General features: G+C 49.3%; 1 protein-coding gene across 11 annotated transcripts in view; it reads right to left on the reverse strand.

Annotated features, from left to right (window-relative positions):
* HIC2 (HIC ZBTB transcriptional repressor 2) overlaps positions 1-15850 on the reverse strand; it is a 148454-nt gene extending 132604 nt beyond the window's left edge. For 4 of the 11 annotated variants that reach the window (XM_079956800.1, XM_079956805.1, XM_079956806.1 and 1 more), the window contains exon 1: positions 15645-15850. The gene's annotated coding sequence lies outside the window, so the exon portion shown is untranslated. Of the gene's footprint in view, positions 1-13296; positions 13341-14576; positions 14707-14906; positions 14996-15644 lie in introns of those variants that run through there. The other 7 variants (XM_079956809.1, XM_079956807.1, XM_079956802.1 and 4 more) reach the window with 3 other exon arrangements.
* Positions 15851-16275: the final 425 nt, after the last annotated feature.

The following is a 16275-nucleotide window of genomic DNA, read 5'->3' on the forward strand; positions in this document are numbered from 1 at the left end:
CACATATGAGGGGACAAGCCTGTTTCTGGACTGCACCACTTCTGGCTCCAGGAAGATTGGGGGGGGGGGGCAGGGGATGCCGCCTGACAAAATGTGCTCCATACAAAATGTCAAATATTTTCAGAGAGATGCACTGGGCCACAAGGTCAGTCATTTAACATACTAGTTTCCTACATAGACAGAGGAGGCGTTTCATTTTGTATTTTAAATACAAATTACAGCCACCTCGGCATCGAAGTGGCGCAGCTCAGACGCGCATTTGTGCCTGCTTTTTTGCTAGAACTAAGTGGTGGCTGTTTGCATTTACACGCCGGGGGACTCCCAGGCACATGAAGATTTGATGCCAGCGCACTTCAAAGCTCCAAAATATCAATGCCACCCTTTCTGACTTGCACACAACTGACATGATAACCACGATTCTACGGAGCGATCCTCACCTCTCAGTAAAGGCCCTTCTGTGCTGGTGTCCCAGTTTTATACAGGGACGGACAGACAGACAGACAGACAGACACACACACACACACACACACTAATCTTAAAGGTAAAGAGACCCCTGACCATTAGGTCCAGTCGTGGCCGACTCTGGGGTTGTGGTGCTCATCTCACTTTATTGGCCGAGGGAGCCGGCGTACAGCTTCCGGGTTACATACGCTTCTGAGGTGAATTTTGCTGAAATGGACAAAGACTGTCCCTCAAAATTGAGGAGGAGCGTCTCTACCCCCATCGTTCAGCCCAGGTCCAGCTCTGAGGGCCTTCTGGCAGTTCCCTCACCAGGGCTGTCTCAAGCATATGAAACCCTGGGGTGCAAAGATCCACCCGGCGCCCCACCCCAGGTTGCCCAGTCCCAGGCGCGCAGGAGGGTGGAACTGGCAGGCCGCCTCAGCATCTCACTCGCTCAGTCACCCCCGAACTCATGGTGCAGAGCTGCCCGCAGCAGAAGAGCCCGTTGTGGTGCTCCGACCGACAGACGGGCTCTTCCCCGGACTCAACTCCCCGGCCCCGGACTCTCGGCCTGGTGCCCCTGAGAGCCCGGTGCCCAGGTGCCCCGCACCCCCACCACCTATGGGTAAGACGGCCCTGTCCCTCACTGCAAGAAGTGAGGTTACAGGGAACCAAGCAGAGGGCCTTCTCGGTAGTGGCACCCGCCCTGTGGAACGCCCTCCCACCAGATGTCAAGGAAATAAACAACGATCTGACTTTTAGAAGACATCTGAAAGCAGCCCTGTTTAGGGAAGTTTTTAATGTTTGATGTTTTATCATGTTTTTAATATTCTGTTGGGAGCCGCCCAAAGTGGCTGGGGAAACGCAGCCAGATGGGCGGGGTATAAATAATAAAAATTAATTATTATTTCCATGCTGTTTTCATGGGACATAGTAGAAGGTGATGGCTCAGTGTTAAGAGTGAAGGAAGCGGTGGTTACCCTAAAGTCAGGGAAGTGGAGGAAGAATTGGGCAAGACCGAGCCATGCCTATTAACAGTGATCAGTGAGGTTGAGTACGTGCCATGCACTTAAAAATGGCTTCCTTCAAAGGCCTCCGGGAAGTTAAGTTTACACCTCCCAGAGCTGCATGGGCCAACAGCTCCCAGAATTCTTTGGGAGAAGTCATGTGCCTTACATGTACAAGACAAAAGCGTCAATGCGTTATTTTTTAAAGAGCTTCTTCCATTTGTAAAGGTCTACATGAAAATAAAAATAAATAAAAAATGACTAGCTTCAGACAAGAGCGCTAAGAGCACAAAAACCACAGGAATCGGAAGCCTAACACAAAAACACATCTGCAAACCCTATTCCCTTCTTTAATGCATGTTCACTGACCGGGGTGGGGGTGGGGGTGGGGGTAGAGAGAGATGCTCTGAGGCACTTGTAAGTATGGTGCATGTCCAACATGTCTTTCAGTCCGTCACATCACAAGAAACCCAAGGCTAGAACCAGAGGAAATGGAAGCAATAAACGACACAGCCACAAGTTTTGCATAGCCATCGGCTTTGCCCCAAATCTCAGTAGACAGAGACATAGAGAGGGCAGAGTTAAAGACGACAAAACAAAAAACCCGCCGCCCCATCCCTTATACATGCAACCTGCTCAGGCATTAAGGTAAAGGGGACCCCTGACCATTAGGTCCAGTTGTGGCCGACTCTGGGGTTGCGGCGCTCATCTCGCTTTATTGGCTGAGAGAGCCAGCGTACAGTCATGTGGCCAGCATGACTAAGCCGCTTCTGGCGAACTAGAGCAGCGCACGGAAACACCGTTTACCTTCCTGCCGGAGCGGTACCTATTTATCTACTTGCACTTTGACATGCTTTCGAACTGCTAGGTTGGCAGGAGCAGGGACCGAGCAACAGGAACTCACCCCATCGCGAGGATTCGAACCACCGACCTTCTGATCGGCAAGTCTTAGGCTCTGTGGTTTAACCCACAGCGCCACCCGTGTCCCTGCTCAGGCATTAATATACCACTAATTAATGCTTTAGTCGCAGAAGTGGCAACAACAGGCTCGATAGTACAACAAAGAGCAACAGAGAACACAAAGATGCTTGCCACTGAGCTATCTCCAGAAACTCAGATGTGTAAGCTAGGCAGGATGTGGTATAAGTGTGTGAAAATAGCCCAGATCCAATGATCCCCAGGCATGCACCTCCAGATGATGGAGATGTCAGGTGCCATCCTGGCACCCGGGAATCTTCACTTGGTGACAAGTGGTCAATAAAAGTAAAGGTAAAGGGACCCCTGACCATTAGGTCCAGTCGTGGCCGACTCTGGGGTTGCGGTGCCCATCTCGCTTTATTGGCTGAGGGAGCCAGCGTACAGCTTCCGGGTCATGTGGCCAGCATGACTAAGCCGCTTCTGGCGAACCAGAGCAGCGCACGGAAATGTTGTTTACCTTCCTGCCAGAGTGGTACCTATTTATCTACTTGCACTTTGACATGCTTTTGAACTGCTAGGTTGGCAGGAGCTGGAACCGAGCCAACTCTGGGAATTGTAGTTCTCTGTGGGGAATAAGGGCTTCCTAACAACTCTCAGCCCCCTTAACAAACTACAATTCCCAGGATTCGTTGGGGGAAAGCCACGGCTGTACAAAGCGACAGGATTCCAATTTAAACATTGTGCAGGTGGGGGCTTCGATTTCAGAAGGGTCGTTTTCTTGCTGCTGTTGTTAAACAAAAGGTAGTCAGAAATGCTTGCAGGATCTACTGCAAACCAGCCAGGGATCAACCAGAAGATCCTGACCTACAAGAACCAGCCCCAGGTGTTTTGCTGCCTGAAGCCGGCGGCAAGATTGTAACCCCACCCCACTGAAACCTAGCAATTGAATCTTATTTTCAGCAACAGCAAAGTTTTTTTAAAAAATGCAGAATGATTTCTCCCTTTTGGAGATGCACCTTTAGCACCACTGTTTTTCTGCTCTTTAAATAGCACCGCGTTCCATTTCTCCAGGCTGGATTACTGCAATGCCTTCTATGTGGGGCTGCCCTTGAAGGCAATTCAGGTGGTTCAAAATGCGGATTACTGACTTGGGTTCTCTTCAGGTGTCATATAACCCTTGTTTGGAAGCAACTGCACTGGTTGCTAGCATTCATTCTCAGGCCCAATTCAAGCTGCTCATATTTAACGCCCCCCAATGACTCAGGTGCCAAATACCTGTAAGACCGCCTCCTTCCTTACAGACTCTCTCAGGGACTGACATCAGTGGAGGGTACCATCTCGGTTGTTCCATCACCCTCAGAAGTGGGGGGGGGGGAAGTGGCTTGGGAGAGGGCCTCCTCTGTGGTGGCCCCTAAATTATGGAACCGCCCGCCACCAGAGGTGCACCTGAAATCTTCATCATACAGCTGTCATCGAATGCTGAAGTCACACCTCATTACACTTGAGTTGTGCATTTTTTAAGGACCCCCTTACTTCTGTAACTAAGTTGCTCTTAAACTGATTTTAATATTGTGCTTTAATTGTTCTAACCCACCCTGGGACTCTGAAGCGAAGGGCATGTAATTAATTGTAATGTTATTGTTATTATTGCTTTATTCAGGCATTCTCAGGTTGTGGTTTCTTACTACCAGCTTTTAAATGGACCTCTGGGCATCTTTATATATGTTTTACTAAGCTATAGGTACACGGCTGTATTGGCTTCCTTTTCTTTTCTTTTTTCTGAGAGCAATTCAAAGTGTTGGTGCTGACCTTTAAAGCCCTAAACGGCCCCGGTCCAGTATACCTGAAGGAGCGTCTCCACCCCCATCGTTCTGCCCGGACACTGAGGTCCAGCGCCGAGGGCCTTCTGGCGGTTCCCTCATTGCGAGAAGCCAAGTTACAGGGAACCTGGCAGAGGGCCTTCTCAGTAGTGGCGCCCGCCCTGTGGAACGCCCTTCCAGCAGATGTCAAAGAGAACGACTACCGGACTTTTAGAAGACATCTGAAGGCAGCCCTGTTTAGGGAAGCTTTGAATGTTTAATAGATTATTGTATTTTAATATTCTGTTGGAAGCCACCCACAGTGGCTGGGGAAACCCAGCCAGATAGGCGGGGTATAAATAATAAATTATTATTATATTATTATTTTTTGTAACTAGCTTGGTTAATTACGGTGGTGAAAAAGCAGTACAGTGGTACCTCAGGTTAAGTACTTAATTCGTTCCAGAGGTCTGTTCTTAACCTGAAACTGTTCTTAACCTAAAGCACTACTTCAGCTAATGGAGTCTCCCACTGCCGCCGCGCCGTCGGAGCATGATTTCTGTTCTCATCCTGAAGCAAAGTTCTTAACCTGAAGCACTATTTCTGGGTTAGCGGAGTCTGTAACCTGAAGCATATGTAACCTGAGGTACCACTGTATACACAAGCGATTTAAAATAAATAAAGGGAGGCATTAACACTGTCCTCTGCACCAAAGGGAAGCTTGGGGATTGCAGGAAGGGCAGCATGACACACACAGAGCTTGCCACCTGAGGCATGGGTCTCATTCTGCCCAACAGTAGCACCGGTGCAGAGATCAATGTCCCACTTCTATGAGAATTGATGACGGCTGCCAACTTGGACAGCTTCAAAGCAGTGTTAGAAATGCCCCAGGTGCCAGGTGTGTTTAAAATTGGTGTGTGTCCAATTATGACCACGTGGAGATCTCTGGAAGCCAGGTTGGCAACTGACGTCTCCATCTGACTGGCCCCTCCAGGTTTCTTAAGCAGGTAAGCACAAGAGCTTATTTACTGCATTTAAATCCCACCTTTTTCTCCAAGAAGTACATGGTTCACACAGCCCTCTCTCAGTTAACCCCTACAACGACCCTGTGAGGTAGGCTAAGAGGCTGTGACTGACTCCAGGATCACACAGTGAGAGCTTCATGACCGAGTGGGGGTTTGAACCCTGATCCCCAGGTCCGAGTCCGACACTAACCACTACACCAAACTGCCTTGCTAGAGTTCTTCTGCTATGGGGCAGCTATATTAATTTAGTAGGTAAATAGATATGAGGAAAGCAAACTGTCACTGAGAGAAGGATCTGAAATATTCTCCTTGAAGCTTGGGTTTTATTCTGGATTATTTCATGTATTGTAGACTGTTTTGAGATTTTAAAATATAAAGTGGTAAAGAAATGAACTGAACAACGACAAAAATAAATTTCCTTGTAAAAAGAAAAATGGCGCCTAGACGTTCCATTGCGGGGTTAGACTGGATGATCCTCAGGGTCCCTTCTAACTCTACAATTCTATGATCTGGGAGTTTCTAACACTGCAAAAGAGGATTAGCCGAATTCACGGAATGTTGCTAGCCACAACAGCTATGACCTAAAGCAGGTTTCCCCAAACTCGGCCCTCCAGCTGTTTTGGGACTACAACTCCCATCATCCCTAGCTAACAGGACCAGTAGTCAGGGATGGTGGGAACTGTAGTCCCAAAACAGCTGGAGGGCCGTTTGGGGATGCCTGTCCTAAAGCCACGGCTGAATCCCAGCAGTTGCGAACCGTAAGGGATGAGAACGCTGTTGTACCCAGGGCCTGCTTGCAGGATTCCCTATATATGTTGCTGGGCTAGTTGTATACTGCACCAAGGTAGGGCAGACCTGTGTTTGCTCCACCCCCTTTTACCTATGGCCCCACCCACCGCTGGCCCTTGCCCCCCCCCCCCATTGGGCAAGCAGTAATTACAGCCTTATCTGGTGCAACTCAGGAGCACAAACACACAGAGAGACATTCTTTTTCTAATAAAAGTTAATCCTATAACAGGCTCTCTCTCTTTCTTTCCCTACCCCCTTCCCACAATGGTCTCAAAAAGGGGGCGCAGGGCTCAAGCAGCTGGGGTAGGGCTCTTGGAGGAAAACACGCTTGCAGGCAGATGGTCAAGGGCCAGGAGTGCTTTTTCCCCGAAGGGAGAATTGCAACACCAACAGAAATGCAGAACGGAGGAGTGCGGAGAGCGCCCGTCCGCCACAAGGTGAAACAGAGAGAGGAATGTAGGAGACGCAGAACTCGTGTCTTTATGTAGGACAGCCGGGCTGAGGGCGGCACACGGGCAAGGAGGAGGAATGGAAGTCTCGGGCAGCCCTCGCCGAAAGGAAGTTTTGAGTGGGCAGTTGCTAAGGCCAGGGTAGGCGAGAGGGGACCCACAGGCTCCTTGGAGGGTCAAAGCTTCAACCCCCCAGCATCTCTACCTGCAAAGAGTGAGGGGACCCTGTGACACCCTGGTTACCATCCAACGTCAGTGCTCCCATTAAATTCGCCCGGAATGGCCAACAGTTCAGGAATTGTTCCAAACACATGGGGAGAGCTCTTATCTGGCTCTTTATCCCCTAGGAATGACAGCTAAAGAATCCCCGATCGATAGCTACAGGGCTCTCTTTTTCCCCCCCAGTATCTTTTTACTGAGTTCTTTTAACCAAACAGAAACAAAACAAAAACATAAAAAAGTACAAAGAAAGCAAAACAGCACATACAAAAAGAAAACAAACACTAATTCATAACGTAACACTAATTGACTTCCCTCCATCTCGGTTTTGGACTATATAACAAAGTTTTCTTTCTGCAGTTTCAATTTACAACATCTATACATCGCAGGATTTATGTTACGCCTACTGTGATTTTAATATTTCCTAAGTTTGCTTCAATGTATGTTATAAATTTATTCCAATTGTTAATAAACTTTGTACCTTTTTGATGTCTGATTTTTTTGTGTCATCTTTGCTAATTCTATATACTCGAATAATTTAATTTGCCAGTCTTTAACAGTTGGGATATTAGGGGTTTTCCAATTTTGTGCTAACAATATCCTGGCAGCTACCGTTGCGTATTGAAACAATGTTTGGTCTTCTTTCTTAATCTGCTCTCTAATCATTCCCAAGAGGAAAGCTTCGGGTTTTGGGGGGAAGGTGTATTTCAATTTTTTTTTTTAATTCATCATATATGAGTCCCCAAAACCTTTTAACTTCTTCACAGGTCCACCACATGTGGTGGAAATTACCCTCTTTAGTTTTGCATTTCCAACATGTTTTGTCTCCAGTCTTATACATTTTTTTCCAATTTCACAGGTGTGATGCATCATCGGTACATCATTTTTTCCATATTTTTTCTAAGTCCAACACATGCTGTGAATTTCATACCTATGTTCCAAAGTTTCACCCAAATGTCATACTCTAGATTGTATCCAATACAAGCTACAGGGCTCTCTTAAGCATATGCGGTGCCGGGGTGCAAAGATCACCTGGTGCCCGTCCCAGGTTGCCCAGTCCCAGGGGCACAGCAGGGCGGAGCCGGCCAGCTGCCTCAGCATCTCGCTGGCTTGGTCACCCTGAATTCGCAGCACAGCAGAAGAGCCCATTGTGGCGCTCCGACCGATGGGCGGGCTCTTCCCCGGACTCAACTCTCAGGCCCCGGACTCTCGGCCTGGTGCCCCTGAGAGCCCAGCGCCCTGCACCCCTAGCGCCTATGTGTAAGAAGGCCCCGGATGGCTACCCAACCTCTGTTTCACAAGCTCCAATGAAGGAGCCTCTGCCACCTTCCAAGGGAGTCCGTTCCACTGCCGAACAGCTCCTACCGCCAGAAAGTTCTTCCTAATTTTTAGTCAGAATTCCCTCTCTCGCCATTTGAATCCACTGGTTCGGGTCCTACCATCCAGAGCAGGAGAAAACAAGCTTGCTCTTGTCTTCCATGTGACAGTCCTTCGGATATGTGTAGATGGCTATCGTATCCCTTGCCTGGTCTTCCTCTTTTCTCCCCAGGCTAAACACACCCAATTCCCTCAACCGTTCCTCATAAGGCTTGGTTTCCAGACCTTCAGTCATCTTGGTTGCCCTCCTCTGCTTACGTTCCAGCATGTCAATACCCGTCTGAAACTGTGGTGTCCGGAAATGGCCACAATAGTAACACCAGGTGTGTTAAGTTTGTGGTCTAATTCACTCCGCCTAAAAACACGGACAGCAGTTCTACTGGCGTCACTTCACAAAGCGTCCTGTTAAGATCACCATGGACAAAATGTGCTTCGAATACTTCACAAGTGCTTAAAATAAAATAAAATGCTATGCTTTTTCTGAATGTATGTTTTGGAGAAGCAGAGACCTATTCAGTTAAGAAGGGAGACGGGGTGCAAATTCATAACATTCGATACTTCCTCTCTGGTCTTTTCTCTCAATTTCTCATTCTTCCCAAGAGGGTGAGGCTGTTCTCAAGCACAGCGTCAGCAGGACAAGGGAGGAAAAGCTGAACATTTCCCCCACCCCAAAAAAAAAAATCCTGGGCATCAGAATCAAACTGTTTGGTGTTTGTTTGTTTGTTAACTCAAATGATAGGACATCAAGAATTCTTTCCCAGGACCACCTTTGAGGCGCATCCTTTTAAATGTCTCCCCTTCGTGCAGTGAGAACCTCTTCCTTCCTTCCCCCCCCCCCCCACGGCAAAATAAAATAAAACAAACTAGAACACCTGAATCAAACCCTCCCAAAAAGTTGAGTTCCTAGTTCAAGACCTCCCCGATGCAAATATCATCCAAGTCCTCCTCAGGTCAAGAAAATATGAGGCCTAGGACAGGCCTGAGAGCAGTCATCTCAATAATGCAAAGGGGGGGGGAACCCCCCTCCACCCAAAGCGACTTCTGCTTCTCCAAACAGCTGACTGCAAGTGCACGGCTGGGCGCTGTTTATTAACAAAATGAGAAATCTGATATATGGAAAGAAAACACTGGGTGAGGATTAATCCTGGATTGCAGTTTGTAGCCAACTATGGGCCTCTGTCCAAACGCAGGCGAAGCAGCACGGATGCTTATTCCACCTGTCACCGCAGGTACAGCTACCAAGGCGTGTGGTGGAGGGGGAGGGCGGATTTCTCTCTCGCTTTTTAAAGTAATAATAAATTGACAGGACTTTTAAAGAGCCAGGTCTTGCTGGCCTTTGCTCGCGTTCCTTTTCCTTCCTCTTTCTAACAGAGCCCAGCAGTGAGGAAAGAGGCGGCCGTGTCTCCTTGCGGGGGGGGGGGGTGTGTGATCTAATACGTGGTTAATTCTCACAAGTTATAATGTGCCAAGATGCCCATTGTAAGGTAAAGGGACCCCTGACCATTAGGTCCAGTCGTGGCCAACTCTGGGGTTGCGGCACTCATCTCACTTTATTGGCTGAGTGTACAGCTTCCGGGTCATGTGGTCAGCATGACTAAGCCGCTTCTGGCGAAGCAGAGCAGCACACGGAAACGCAGTTTACCTTCCCGCTGGAGTGGTACCTATTTATCTACTTGCACTTTGACGTGCTTTCGAACTGCTAAGTTGGCAGAAGCAGGGACTGAGCAATGGGAGCTCACCCTGTCATGGGGATTTGAACCGCCGACCTTCTGATTGGCAAGTCCTTGGCTCTGTGGTTTAACCCACAGCGCCACCCGCATCAAAAAGCATCCCGAAGATGCCACGTCGGTTATAAGGTTCGATGAAGGGCGGCTTTCGCAGGGAAGACCGAATAGGTTCTGGAAACCTCTTGGAAGTTTGTAAGCACAGAGAAGCGAGAAGAAAAAGTGGGGGAGAAAGAGAAGGGAGTATGGAGGTATAATTAATGGTGCCCATTTCAAGACTTTCTTACCACAGTAACTGTGGTACAATGACATGAAATATCTGCGTTATAGGACAAATTGTGGAATAGCAGACGTATCAGCTCACGGAACGAAAGTGGGCCTTCAAACCCACATGGACAAAAGTGGACCAGGCCTGAAGCCCACCTGGCACAGCATCCTCTTCTCAAAGTGACCAATGGGAAGCCAGCAATCAGGACCCGGCTGCAGCATCCCTCTCACTCACCTGAGATTCCCAGCGAACAGTATTCCGATGCACAAAGCAGAACAGAACTTTGGTCCTCTGTGAATCTGTCTAATCCCCTTTTAAAGCCGTCCCAATTGGTGGCCATCGCTGCCTCTCGCCACAGCGAATTCCACCGGTTTAAACTACGGCCTGAGTAAAGGAGAGGCTCTCTTTTGTTTGCCCAGAAAGCTCCCATCGGCCGCAGCATGCAAGGCCCAATGGTGGGGCATGATGGGAGTTGTAGTCTGACAACATCTGGAGAGACATAGGTGTTCCCTGCTCATGACGCTCAGGAAAGCTAACTAATAAACCGCGCAGGCAATTTGCTACTATTTTAGAATGCTGGTATCAGAAGAAGCCCGTCCGGGGGGGGAGGTCCTAGGTCCAGTTAGGGCAGGATTTGGCCGCAGAAACTGCCACACAGGTATAAACAGCAGCCGCTTCCGATCAGTCTGCAGAGTCTCCTACATCCAAGTTGTGAAGACCACAATATCCAGTATTCTTCCGATGCTTTTTGGGCCTGTGGGCACGTTTGCAAAACGGGGGGATGTTGTGCAGAAAAGCTCCACCAGATTGCAAAATCGCATGTGCTGTGCGTTAAAACCGCTCACATGCTAAGCTGCCCCCAAGAAGGCGGGCACTGGGCCAAATGCCACTATCTGCAAAAAATCTGGCTGGGTTGACTCAATCCATGCTTTCCTATTACAACACACTGGGCTTTATCAAAGCGCCAACAGGCAATCCTTAAACCTCTCTTTGAACAACCTTAGTGGTACCGACTGCCACTTTTCTCCTTTAGCAGAGTCAAGCCCTGGAAAGGGTTTCCATACAATTACGATTTAAAAATTCCCCGGTTTTATAGCCGGGCTTGGATTTCTCCGTAAGCAATTCAACAGCTGAGCCCTGTTAATTTTTTCGCCGCAGAGCCCAATGGAGGCAGCATGTCCAGTGATGCTGAAATGCAAGACCCCCCTCCCCCCACTTCTTCAGACCCCATTGAGCTTAGACTGTCACAGCCTGCATAATGGCTGAATCGCAAATGCAATGCGTTTCCGCCTCTTCCCCCCCCTTAAAAAAAAAAACTTTCCAAGACAACATCTGCTGTAGAGTTGTTGAAACCAACTCACCCTAAGGAGGCGAGTGGTCTTAAGCTGCGAGAAAACCAGAAGCACTAGCCTTAAGAAAGCAGGAGATTCCTAATTAACACAACAAGCAAATTAAAGGGGCAAAGTCAGACTCAACCGTAGAAAAAGAAATACACGTGGGTTTGCCTTACAATAAAAAATAAAACTCTCTTCTGAAATGGCAAACCCCTACTAAAGAGATCTCCCATTAACATGCCAGGGCTTTCAAAGGAGCCATCTGCCGATGCAAAATTGGGATTTAATTTTGCAACAGTGAAAAGGAAAATAAAGACCATCCATAGGATCAAATGTCTTATTTTTTTCCCATGCCAGTGATCAGAACAATGCTGTTTGTGCGCTGCTGCCCCCCCCCTTAAGAAAACCGGTAATAGACCATTTCTGTTATTTTGAGAGAGTTTACCACCAGCTTCCTCAAATTGCCTCACCTTGCTGGCCTTTTTGTTTGTTTTCCTCAAAAAAAACCCAAAAACTTCAAGAGCATTGTACGGAAATTTTTGGAACTGCAGCACCCAGGGTTAGGTGTAAATACATTTCAGCTTTCCGCCCCCACCCATCTAAAACCCTGGCCAAACAATTACAGAGCACCCATCCACCTCCCAGATCTGAGGCTTCCCTTATCACACAGTTGCTTCTGCTAAACTATCCAGGGCTGACAGACAGGACAGAAGCTTTATCACGTGATAACTTAAAGCTTCAGGCATCTATATAACACACTTTTCAGGTATCTATAACAAGTTTCCCAGCCCGAGTCATTCAGCAAAGCAGCAACAGCCTACACAAATTAAGAACTTGATGCTGTTTCTTTTACCTAGGTGCTATTCTCTACGGAGAGTTCCTTTTAAATAAGAGAGAGAACTAAAAATTTATTTGCAAGTTTACGTCTTGGGAAGTTTGAAAAAGGCATGCGAGATCCAGATCTCTTCCAACCCACAGAAGTTGCTGCTTCTGGGTTTTGTGTTGTGTTTTTTTTAAGAAGTAGGTACATGAACATCTGAAAAGGTGAGCTACCGCATAGGAAGAATGACTTGCACCCCCCTTAAGGACTGTCAAGATTAAAAACTCGCCCTCTTTTTTGACGCACGTCACTTTTCCGAAACAGCATGACAGCACAACTTCAAACATGTATTTCGTTGCACCAGTCCACTTAAGAGAATGCATTTCTGGTGCATGTGTGCGGAATGAATTTGGATCCCAATTGAACGAGAGATTTATGCCCTGGAGAGAACATATGAACAAATGTAAAGGGGTTTATTCTCAAATTTATTTTGGATCCCCAGTTGTTGAGATGACATGACGGAAGCAGGTGGTGGCACTGCTGGGATTTTTTTAAAAGAAAAGAAAAAAGAAACACTAACTTCTGAACCTACTTAATACCATCTGTAGATCCCAGTGAAATCAACTTGATTTAGGTTCAGGTATCTTTAAAAAAAAAATTTTTTTTTAAAGGATAACCACTATGTATTCTGTTTCGGAACTCAGAAGTCTCTTTTAAAAAAAAGGAATTCAACCTAAGCACTGTCGCAATTCAAGACTGGGTAGAAAGCATCAAAGTAGCGACCAACAGTTATGGGAATAAGTCAATTTCCCCTCATGTCACTGACCGCATGTGGAATTGCAACAGCACAATCCTAAAGAGCCAATTATGACGCCTGATGAAAAGATGGAAGTTTGGCTCTGGGGGAAAAACCACCCAAATCTTTTGTTCGAAATAAGCCGTTTCCTTTCCTTTCCACCACTCATTATTCACGCAACTATCTCCCCACTCTTAATGAAAACCGTGTTTTATCTTCCGTAAAAACACAAAAAAACAAGAAATGCTTGGCGGTCAAAACAAGAGTTCTGTGTTTCCAAAGGGCTTCCCCCACCACCTTAACTTTCCCCCCACTCCCCAACCCACCCACCTGCCTTCAAACCAACATCACCTTTTGCCACGCATCTCTCAGTGTACAATTTTTTAAGGCTGAATTCGCTATGCAAAATAATGCACCCTTCCTTCCAATGTCCAAACACAATTCACAGAGTGGCCTAAGTGACACGACAATCCCAGGAAACATTTTTATTTCCTTTCAAGCGCGGGGGTGGGGGTGGGGTATAAGAATTTTTAATAGTTGCGTTTTCCCCCAAAAAAATCTTAAGGGCAAAGTTCAAAACACCTCCCCAACCAATGGCACAACAGTCATCCTGAGTAAAATGACTAAAAGAGAAGGAACCAGCTGGTATCTCTGATAAAGGAAAAAAACTGTACTGTGTTGGAGGGGGGGGGACTAAGGCGCAGGCACCCTCTTCTGCCCTCCCTGGTGCACCCATGTCAACCTGGGAGAAATTAAAAACAAGAGGTCTTCAAGCCTCTTCCCTTCTTCCATAAGTTCCCATTTAAAGGGTCCCTAAACCAAGATTCTCAGCAAGATCCAAATGGACGACTTTCATTTGCAAATATCAGCCATCCAGTTAGAGAGGGAGAGGGCCTTTTTCCATGCAGAGAGAAACACACATTTCATTCATCAATAGCATCAAAAGTGACTAAAACTGCGCGCACATACAGAGAGAGAGAGAAATGCCATTTCTCCACCAACAGCAAACTCGGGGAAAGCTTTCTGGTTGAAAATCCACAAACTTCGGGTTTCCTTTTTGCCTTTTGAAATACACATCATGCATATATGCTGAAGTCCTTACTTAAGACTATTCCTCAATTGTTTCTTTTTCCCCGGGGTGGGGGAAGAAGAGAGGCTATTCAGTCCGGGGAGGGGAAAGGGCAAGCCTGACTCCCGGGCAGCAGGAAAGTAACGCATTGCTGAAACGTGTGCGTCTTTCAGAGAGAGTATTCTTAAAGCAGCACATTTCCAAAAAAAAAGGAAGAAGGAAAATCTAGAGATTCCAGAAAGGGATTCGAGGCTGCAAGGCTGGCAGCGGCGGCGGCGCTGCTGCGGGAACCCCGAGAGTCCGCCCGGGAAAAGCAACCCTCCGGTTTCTAGTCCCTTTGAATTTCGCAGCAGCAGCAACAAAAGCCCCCAGATCTTAACAACGCCCCACAGCGCCTGTGTCTCTTTCGCTCTCAATGGAGATGGAGGGGAAAGGAAGGAGGGGGGGGGAGGCGCAAGCGATGTGGCAAAAGTTCAAACGCAGCTTGAAAGAGGGGCTCGGCCCGAGGGGGAAGAAAGGGAGGTCGTGGGGATGGGGTCACCTTTCCGTCGCCATCGAGGGGGGCTCCGCGGATCGCTTCGGCGAGGAGACCGGAGGGGTGGAGGAAGGGTCCAGCCCGAGCCACGGCCATGCCACGCCGGGTCTCTCCAGCGCCCCCCTCCGCAAGCCTTTCCCCGAGCCGGCCTGCCCCCCCCCAAATCAAGCAACCAACCTCCCCCCACCCCGGTTGCAGGAGGAAAGGCTCGCTCCTGCCACAAACGCAAGCCTATGCAAAATGCAACGCCCCCCTGGCGCTCGCTTTTTCCATGTGCGCCCCCCACCCTCGCGCACACACCCCCCTCTCTCAAAATAATTGCTTAGCTGCACCCACCTCCAAGAGTGGGAATCAGTGAGGGGGGGAGGGGAGAGCCGTCCATCAGGGGCCCCCACCCCTTCGCCCAGGGCTTGTCCAACGCGGAGGCAGCGGCGGCAGCTGCAGCAGCTTGGCTAATGCCCCCTTCCCTCCCTCCCTCCCTCTTCTACCCCGCCCCCTCCTCCTCCTCCCCCTCCCCCCGGGAGGCATGGGCTCAGCCATAGGGCAGAGCGATGCAAAACACCCCACACACACACACAAAGAGGGAAGGAAGAGGAGAGGGAGCCAGGCAAAGTTTGCAAAGCGAGCGGCCGCGGCGAGTTGCGAGGGCTCTCGTTTCCAATAGCGCACTTTGCAAAAATTAAAACGGATTGGGGGGGGGGGGAAATAATGCACACACAAAAAAGAGGCACGTTAATATTCTATATATATATATGTGTGTGTATGTATGTATTGCACACGCCGGGGTTCGGTTGTTGGGCTGCACGCCGGCGGTGCAATTGAGGAGCCGCTGCAAAATGCCATCACGGCTCCACTCCGACGCGCGCAGCGCGGAGTCCGCTCGCCCTTCCTTTGTGTGGGCTCCCCGCGCGGACTTGGGGGGCGGGCTTTGCATGCAGCGCAGCGCCAGGCAAACCCGGGCAACGGCGGCGGCGGCGGTCCGGCCAGCGCCGCACACGTGTGCGCGCATCCGCACGGGCATGCATACACACCCCCTGCCGGGAGCGCGGCGGAGCCCCGGAGTCCCCCGCTCACCTTTTCGCCGGCATGCTTGGGGCCAGGGGGTTTTCCCGGGAGGGTCCCCCGTCGCAGCCACCTCTTCCACCACCTTCTCCGCCGCCGCCTCCTGGCTCCTCGCCTGTCCTCCCGGCTTATAGCAGCCCCTTCCTTATCTCACAGCCTTCCTCTCAGCGCCATCTTGTAAGCTGGTGACGTTGGGAGCCGCTCACCCCTGACCCACATTTGAATATAAGCCAAAATGGGCAAGGGAGGAGGAAAAAAAAAAGGGAGAGAGAGAAGGGGAAGGGGTGTGCGCGGAGGGGAAACGTGGAATGGGGGGAAGGAAGGCGCAAGAGCCGCTAGAGGAGGAGAAAGGAACGAGCCTTTCCACGGCTCTTCCCCTTCTGCAACTTCGGGGGGTCAGCGTTTGCATTTGTTTATTGCTATCATTTTTGCTATTTGGGGGCGACGCGTCTTGCCAAAGCTGGAAGGGGCTGCGCGGGCAGGGGGAGCTCCCCTCTCACCTTTTGAACGCGCCCAGAAACACGCGCGCACACCCTCGCCGCCCGCTTCCCACCACACCCCCTTGCCAATTGCGCGCCGGCATCTGGAGAGCGGAGCGGAGTGCGCGGCTGGCCAAGCGGGCGCGCGTGTCTTCCCCGCGCGC

This window comes from Podarcis cretensis, assembly GCF_951804945.1.
Source record: "Podarcis cretensis genome assembly, chromosome: 16".
NCBI classification, from domain to species: Eukaryota; Metazoa; Chordata; class Lepidosauria; order Squamata; family Lacertidae; genus Podarcis; species Podarcis cretensis.